The following is a 9,378-nucleotide window of genomic DNA, read 5'->3' as shown; positions in this document are numbered from 1 at the left end:
GGTGGAGTCCCAGGGTTGCTTTTGGCATGTAACGTGGGAGCTAAGAAATGGGTTTCTTAAAAGATCAACCGTTCTGGATTTAAGGCAGGCATAACGAAAACTACTTTGACAAAAAAAAACACCCTGCCTTGCAAGGACAGAACTAGCAGAAGTCCTCACTTGGTTAGGGTGGGAGAAGAATTCTTTTCATACCTGCAGCCCATGACTAAGTTGACCCTATGTAGATGTCCATTTTCAAATGACAATAGTAGTCATGGTTATTTTTATAACCTTACAGCTCTGTTCCAGAAAGAGTTGATTATTCATTGTAGGGTACAAATAGGCTATATGTCAAATGTTGCCCATTCAGCTGTAGATTTTGTAACCTGGTTTCTGTGAGCACGCCTACGTTGAGGCTCAGACGTTGGGCCTTTTCACTGCCTGGCCTGCTATGGAACATGGAAAATGAGAGGAAGTAGCAGAGGGGAGGTTAGGAAAGAAGCTTCCAAGGGGAAATAAGTTCCGACAGTATGGAAGGAAACATGGCAGCAACGGAAAGCCAAGCCAAGGGCAGCAGTGTGGTACGTAGCCAAGGCTTTTTTTGAGCAGGAACACAGTTCCAGCTGGCTTGGTGCCAGGGGGTGTGGCCTAATATGCAAATGAGTTCCTGCTGAGCTTTTTCTACTGGGAAAAAAAAAGAGCACTGGATGCAGCAAAGGAGATTTCCCCATTAGTTAGCGAGATGTGCTCGTGCTTATAAAGTTCCAGGCTTGAGAGCACAATTCCATCCCTGTCTTTCTGACAACACTTAAATTGTTAATCTATTTGGCTGATCTTCTCAGAGGTGGATAGGCTGCCGGTGTTTCACAGTTGTCGGTCTGCACACCCCCCTAAGAGTTGCAGAGTGTCAAAGCTCTGATTCCTTTCATCATGGAAACGGGAAGGAGCTTCAGCTCCCAAGATACCCCTTGTTCTCTGCATGCCTTGCTCAGTTGGGTTGCTGGCCACCTGTTGCAGCAGTGTTTCTGGATGCTGCTAGTGATGGGGCCGCTGGCTGAAAGGGAGGCGGGGCAACTGCAGAGATGAAAGGGTTGCAGCCCAATGTACTGGCAACATGGCTGGTCTGGCATCCCCTCAATGTGTGACAGTTGCCGGGAAAGACCCATTACTTAGGTCTGCTACAAGGTGATACCAATGGATTGATGCTAGAATAATTTGCATTGTATAATTTCATGTATTGGGAGACACAAATTGTCTTTCTGTGCTCTTCTTGGGTATGATCTTCCTTTTCCGCCTGGCATAGGAACCTGAGCCCCTTGGAGTCTGCCTGTTTGGAAACCAGGTTTGGACTCTGCTAGTGTCCTTCTGGGGCTGAAGGGAGCAGCTCTTGGTCTGGAGCAGGGCAGCCCCGGGGGTGGCTTCTCGGCTGTTTCCCCCAAGCTGGAAACTGCTCAGCTATCATTCTCGGGTTCATTTCTTCCCACACGTTTTTTGTCTGCTGCTCCAAATGGAATAGGTAAGGGGCTTTGCTCTGATGGAACAGTGGTGGAAATCAGTTGGGTTTCAGCAGACCGAGATCAATTAAGAAAGACCCAGGTGGGTAGCCGTGTTGGTCTGAAGCAATAAAATAAAGTTAAGAGTCCAATGGCACCTTTAAGGCCAACTGAGATTGTTACCTTCAAGCTTGAGGAGAAATGAATGAGGCATCTCAGTTAACTTCCCATGATTAGAAAAGATTATCTTACACACTTCCCTCCTATTTTGACATTTGTTGCTTCACACTGTTCCTCTTTGATTGGATCCATACAGCTGATGACCTTGTACTCGTTGTTCCTGTTTGTCTCAAAATGTCTACGTCATGTTAGATGCTAATTTGCTTTTCAGCCCTGTCTATAAATCTGAATGGTCTTCTTCAGTTGTATTGTATCTGAGGAAGGGTGCTTGCTCACGAAAGCTTATAGCTTGAATAAAACTTCATTGGTCTTAAAGGTGCCACGGGACTCTAAGATCAGTCAAGGCGCATCTTGACATTTTTGCAAAGGAAAGAATCCTGTGTAAGTCTGAAAGGGAGCGGCAGAAGGCCGTGCAGTGGGTCCCAGGACAGTTACTTTCAAGCTGGCGGGTTCATCTTTGGCAGGGATGATTTTCAGCAGGGACGACTGGACATAAAGCATCCGGTTTGTGGTGGGTGATCCGGAGCGGGTCCCAAGGAGAACTAATACAGGGACGTGTGCTTTGCTGTTTGCATTTCCAGTGTGAAGAGCAAAATCCATTCTGATCCTCCATCGCTTGATGTTTCTGTTGAGTCCAACTTGTGATTAAAGGCATTTGTCCATGACATTCTGTTTCACTGGAGCCTCCTTGTGCGGGAGAGTCCCTCGGGGGGGGGGGGCAGCGGTTGTCCTACTGAGGTGGTGGGCAGTGTTTCCTCTAAGCTGAGTTAGTGTGAGCTAGCTTACAATTTTTAAACCTCTGGCTCACACCTTTTTATCTTAGCTCAGGAAAAATGGCCCCAGAGCAAACTGATTGATGCGGTAGCTCACAGCTTTCATGCCAGTAGCTCACAAAGCAGAATTCTTGCTCACAAGACTCCACAGCTTAGAGGGAACTTTGGTGGTGGTGGTGGGGGGGGGGGGTCCTTTTCTGGAAGTAGCCGACAGCCACCACAAATGCAGAGATGATCCAGTGGGGTCCAAACAGACCCTGTAAACATCTTCTTTTGCTTCCTATGCTTATTTACATCTGCACAAAGGCAAGAGGGGTTGAGGGCAGAGGCACCTGCTTGCTGCTCTACCTGCAGGAGGCCCTCAGTGGTGTCTGCCGCTCGGGGAGCTGAGTAGGTCCTGGAGAGTGTCCCCCAATCCGAGGAGCCAGGCCTGGACTGGATGGATGAGTGGCCAAAGGTTGCTTTACGTGGCTGTGTAAGCGGCCTTCTCTTGGGCTTGTCTGAGTTTCTCTTGCCTCCATTCAGGCGACAAAAAAACAAACACACGGGGTCCCAGGGGTAATCAAGAACAAACTAAGGAAACCCCCAGTAAATAATACATTACACTCTTCACTAATTCTTTACCATGTAGTAGTATATAGTAGTATCAAACGGATTCCTCTCATGCAATATCAAAACACAGTAAGCAATGAAAAACATTGAATAGTACAAATAGAAATTACACACAACAAGATTCATAATAAGCATACTCTCAAATCCCTACTTCCATGAGTCAAAACTGCTCTCCAAAATCCTGTTACAAATTCTCCAGGTAGCTACACGGAAAAGTCTCTGGTGGTGCTGCTCACGGAGATAAAAATATCCATTCAGCTGACTGGTAATCGATACAAAAGGTCCTGTTTTGGAATCCTGATCCACAGCTGAGAAAGACAAGATGATCATTGGAAAATAACTTGAGGCCTGGGCGCTCTGTTCTTTAAGAATTTTTTCTCCTCTATCTTTAAATTGATACATTAAAAGGATATTGTTCTGTGTGAGAAGCTCAGCTGTGGATCAAGATTCTGAAACCGGACCTTTTGTGTCGATTACCGGTTAGCAGTATGGATATTTTTATCTTTGTGGGTAGCACCACCAGAGACTTTTCTATGTTGCTACCTGGAGAATTTGTTACAGACTTTTGGAGAGCAGTTTTGTCTCAAGGAAGTATGTATTTGGGAGTATGTTTTGTATGAATCTTGCGTGTCATTTCTATTTGTACTATTGAATGTTTTTCATTGCTTACTTTGTTTTGATATTGCATGAGAGGAATCCGTTTGATATTACTATATACTACTACATGGTAAAGAATTAGTGAAGACCATAATGTATTATTTACTGGGGGTTTCCTTAGCTTGTTCCATTCAGGCAACAGTCTCCCTGGAGTCTTTTGGATCCGTAGCCTAGCTCTTTTCTTTGATGGGAGGTGCCGCTGGAGTTGAACCGGGGGGGGGGGGGGGCTTCTGGAAGTCAACCACCTGCTGTGATCCAGAGGGACCACAGCAGTGCCTGGTATGCATAATTTAAGCCTAGGATCACAAAGCCAGGGGAAATCTATTCCTGAGACCTTGAAGAGCTGCTGCCAGAAAGAACTTGGATAGATAGAGGCCAAGCCTCAGGGCCTCTCAGAACGCAAGAGGGGCCTGTGCCATTTCGATTTTTTGAGGCTCCCAGGATATTATTAAAAATGTGTTTTGGCAATGGGACACAAGATTAAAGTCCGATGAACGGGCTCTTCTTTCAATCCTGTCAGCATACCTTTGCGACTGTATACATTTGATGATAATGTCAAGAGACTAAACGCGAGGCCTTCCATTAACGTGAGGCCAGGGCCTAGTGGCCCTCTCACCCTCTCTTGTGACAGGCCCTGACTGAAACCACAGAAGCCAGAATCTGTCCTGTCCCCCAACCTCCCACTATATTGAAAATATGCAGTGCCATTCTGAGGGAACTGCGGAATCAGATTTTGGCCTGGAGGAGACATCTCTTGTGGGACAAAAGGCGGGAGAGCCATCTTTGAAACAAAATCTGCACCATAGAGGTGAGCAGGGATTGGAAGAGTGACGGGGGGGGGGGGGATCATTTGTGGGGGAAAAAATGGTCCAAGTGGCCTTTGAAATATATCCAGGCAGGTACCAGAGTGCGTCACCTTGGGCTGAGGCACCAGCTCCCTGCTTCCGTTCACTGTCTTCATCCTTCCCAACACAATACAGAGAATAACTTCACAGCTGTGGCCTGCTTTTTTACTCTTTTTTGAGTTAACTGTGTTTCTCTATAACTTGCATAGTAAAATACATGTGGGGGTGGGGAGGGCAGAAATGAGGGCTCTTCCCCCTGGGATGTTGCATAAGCGTTGGCAGGATGTTTCTGTATGTCCCGAGGATACCAGAGTGCCCTTGGTATCATCCACAGCAGGAGAGCTCTGCATTACAATGCAGAAGGGAGAAAATAAAAATGGGGTGGGTGGATGTATTTTTTTGTGTGTGTGTGGGGGGGAGAGATGATTGTTTCTTCTCAGTAGTCCTGTGTCGGGGCTTGTACCTTCCTTGAGGGGCCTGTTCTGAAAGGAAGAGAGCAAGGAGAGAGCTGGGAAGAGTGACAGAAATAGAGATAGCTCAGGGTTGAAGAGGAACGAACAAAGGAGACGCATCTATGGCTTGCAAGAACCGAGGCACGACTGAAGCTACCGACTGAACACAAACAACTGCAATTACTTCATTTGGAGATGGGTTCCGATTGCCACTTCCTGTACAGATTACGGAATGTGCTCGAACTGCCTCTTGTCTTGCAGGAGGGGATAAAAATAAATAGATCACTTCTCAGGAACGGTATTTCTTTTCCACGAACTGGCTGAAAGACGTAAAACAAAACACCCCATCCCTGCAAAACCTTCCCTGGAAACAAGCTGGCGTTGTGTTTTGTTTGTTTAAATCTCTCCGGCCTTCCACCTGAGTGGCTCCTTTTGCAGTGAACAGCGTCATCTTTGGTATGCCTCAAGAGTCCAGAGGCTGATCTTTGCACTCGGGGTCTGACTCTTGCTTGGCAGCTTTGGTTTCCCAGAATAGCTTTAGCTTTGTTTAGAAAGGCAAGTTCAAGATCTCCCTTTAGTAACAGCTAAAAATAGCTAATGCAAAAACCTTGGACGACAGCACAGGCGCCACTCAACCTGGGCCGCTTTCCTGGACATTGAGCTGAGGACTTCAGCCAAGCTGTGAAGGTTTCCCTCTAGTGAAACCCTGCTGGGGGGGGGGCACAAAACGAGGTGTGAAGCAACAGCGTTGTTGGCCAGGGATTTCCCACTGGAAATGGACTTTTCAGAAGAGCATGGTGTCATGACCAGAAAGGCATCATGGTGGTTCTAGGGGCATTTCCTTCTGGCACTGGGCCCTGGTTTTGTGAGTGCTTTGCACTGGAGGCCTTTAGACTGCTGTGTCTTCTGGCCTTGCTTTGAAACCAGATGCCCACATAGCTCTTCTGTTCTTCTCCAACTTTCAACCTGCTTCAAGCTTGTGGTGGCAGTGGGCTCTCCACAGGCCTTGCTTAAGGGCCCAGAATGCCTGGTGGTGCTGGTCCGAGGTTAAGATGGGTTTGTCTGTAGCAGTAGAAAAGAGCAATCCAGGAGAGCCAGTCTGGTGCAGTGGTTAAGTGTGCGGACTCTTATCTGGGAGAACCGGGTTTGATTCCCTACTCCTCCGCTGGCACCTGCTGGAATGGCCTTGGGTCAGCCATAACTCTGACAGAGGTTGTCCTTGAAAGGGCAGCTGCTGTGAGAGCCCTCTCAGCCCCACCCACCTCACAGGGTGCCTGTTGTGGGGGAAGAAGATATGGGAGATTGTAAGCCACTCTGAGCCTCTGATTCAGAGAGAAGGGCGGGATATAAATCTGCAATTCTTCTAAAGACTAACAAAATTTGTGGCAGGGCAGCTTTGGCGAGTCACTGCTGAATTGCAACTGAGAAGGAGGCTCAAGACAATACATCCACCCGGACTGAATCAAGACCCAGGTTTCCTGTCTTGCTACCAATGCTGATTTCTCCATGCCTAATATCAATGTTCCCTCTAAGCTGTGGCATCTTGTGAGCAAGAAGTCTACTTTGCGAGCTACTGGTATTCTAGCGGTGAGCTACTGCATATATTAGTTTGCTCTGGGGCCATTATTCCTGAGCTAAGACAAAAATGTGTGAGCTGGAGGCTAACAAACTGTGAGCTAGCTCACACTAACAGGGAACAGCTTAGAGGGAACAGTGCCTACTACCCCTCTGCATGTCACACCTAATCCAATCCAATTTGCTGTTTTTAACTAATAGCAGCTGCCAAGGCAATGCCAGGCTGATAGCACCCAAACGCATGCTCTTGTATTCTTGGAGTCTTGAGGCACCTTAAAGACAAACCCATTTTTATTCTCATGTAACCGACGTTTCTGCTGGAATAAAATCTTGTTAAGTCTTTAAGGTGCCACAAGGCTCCTGTTCGTTTTTGCTGTGACAGATGGCAATGAGGGGGTGTGGCCTTCAGTGTACATTAGCAATTCTGCAGCGACTGTCACATCTTCATGCGACAGTGTGATTGCGCCTGTAGCTGGCTTCCTTCACTGGGGCTGATGAATCCCTGCTTGGGCTTTTCCTTCCAAATAGCACAGTTGAGCGAAATATTAAAATAACACAATGTAGGGTTCAATCCAAAGTCTTGGCGGAAAGGATTTCCCTCCGGACCATGCTGTGTATGGCAATGTGTGCAAAGGGAATTAATAAAGACAGGTTCTAGGGCCATGCATCAAAAGAGTTGTTGGTTCACAGAGCAGGAAAACAGGGGCAATATCTCAGATTGGCCCAACTAGAAGGGGAGGAAGTCCGAAATCCACAAGGAAGATTGACTTGAGGTAGGTCTTGGGCAGGGCTTTTTTTGTAGCAGGAACTCCTTATGTGTATTAGGCCATATACCCCCTGAAGTAGCCAATCCTTCTGGAGCTTACAGTAGGCCCTATACTAAGAGTCCTATAAGCGCTTGGAGGATTGGCTTATAGGGGTGTGTGGCCTAATGTGCAAAGGAATTCCTGCTACAAAAAAAAGCCCTACTCTTGGGGAATGGAAGAGTGGAAGGTCCCAAGTTAAATCCCCAAAATCTCCATTTAAAAAGGACCAGCAGTAGGTGACATGAAAGACTTGAGACCCAGGTGAGCTGCTGCCTGTCTGAGTAGAGCCAGGGGTGTCAAACTCATTTGTTTTGAGGGCCGGATCTGACATAAATGAGGTAGCAGAGAGATAAACTTGACAAAGGACACAGATAAACACACAGATTTTTTAAAAGCTTCAAATAAAACATGCTTAAAACATTAGCACTCGGTCTTCAAGTTGATTTCTCTGTATCTCTCCCATGGGACCCAGGGAACTAGGCAAAGTAAGTTCTGGCTCTTTCCTTCTTTCCCTAGGGGACCAGGAGGGGGAGGAGCCTCGGCCAATAAAAGGAAGAGAGGTTTAGCTTAGTAGCTCTGCTATGTGATTGAGAGAGCCTGGCAAAGCAAGCTCTGCCTCCCCACTTCCTCCTCAAGCCTCAGCCAATTGAGAAAGCAGAGACTTTGCTATGTAGCTTCTGTGTGATTGAGCAAGCCCAGCAAAGCAAGCTGTGATGTAGAAGGAAGCAAGAGAGAGAGAGGGAGAAGGAAGTAGATGACAGCCAGTTGCTCGGGGGTCTGATAGGATGTTTGACACCCCTAGAGTAGACGATCGTGACCTTGATTTCAGCATAAGGCAGTTTGGGGGGCAGTGGAGAGGGGAGCTGCTGGAGTTCCCATACTACACAATCTTCCAGTGCTCATCCCAAAAAAAAATATGTGGGAGAGGGAGGAGTTAAACAGGATGGACCATGAGAGCGACCTGCATTGGAGGCCCTTGGGAGCCATCAGACAGGGACAGCGAGTGAACAAGGGGCGTTTTGCCACGTATGAGCACACATGAAGCTGCCTTCTACTGAATCGGACCCTTGGGCCGTCAAGGTTGGCATTGTCTACTCAGACTGGCAGTGGCTCTCCGGCAGAGGCTTTTCACATCACCCGCCACCTGAGCCTTCTACCTGGAGATGCTGAGGATTGAACCTGAGACCTTCTGCATGCCAAGCAGATGCTTTACCACTGAGCCACGGCTCGGCAGTTTAGCTCACTGGTGCAGGCCTCCCAGGTCCTTCTCTGTGCCTGACCTCTCATGCAGGCAAGCCAGGCCCTAAGCAGGAGCCTGCCCCTTGATGCCTGGTCGGTCGGGCAGACTCGGCTAGTAGTAGGTGCCCAAGCCTCTCTTTGAGCCTTGGAGCTGTCTATGGTCCTGCAGGCCGTGTCCAGCTGCAGCTATGACTCCCTTGCAGGTCTGTGCAACTCCTGACTGCCTTCAGGAGAAATCCTTCCTCCTCCACCCATAGGCCTCAGCTAGCCATGATCCCCGTGTAGCAGCCGGCTGGTGTAATACTGACTCCTGGCAGTTCCCTGTCCAAAGTTTTCCAGTGACTAAGCAAACACTGAAGCTGCTTAATGATGGGTCCTCCGCCCACCAATCAAAGTGTTTCTCTTGAGAGCTGGTGTGGTGTAGTGGTTAAGTGGGCGGACTCTAATCTGGGAGAACGAGGTTTGATTCCCCACTCCTCCATGTGCAGCTGCTGGAGTGACCTTGGGCCAGTCACAGCTCTCACAGAGCTGTTCTCTCAGCCCCACCTACCTCACAGGATATTGGATTTATATCCTGCCCTCCACTCCAAATCTCAGAGTCTCAAGAGTGGCTCACAACCTCCCTTATCTTCCCCCCCCCCCACCACAGACACCCTGTGAGGTACGTGGGGCTGAGAGGGCTCTCACAGAAGCTGCCTTTTCAAGGACAACTCTGCAAGAGCTACAGCTGACCCAAGGCCATTCCAGCAGCTGCAAGTGGAAGAGTG

This window comes from Heteronotia binoei, chromosome 18, assembly GCF_032191835.1.
Source record: "Heteronotia binoei isolate CCM8104 ecotype False Entrance Well chromosome 18, APGP_CSIRO_Hbin_v1, whole genome shotgun sequence".
Classification (NCBI taxonomy): Eukaryota; Metazoa; Chordata; class Lepidosauria; order Squamata; family Gekkonidae; genus Heteronotia; species Heteronotia binoei.
The sequence above is the reverse complement of the archived record's forward strand: the minus strand, read 5'-3'. Positions refer to the sequence as shown.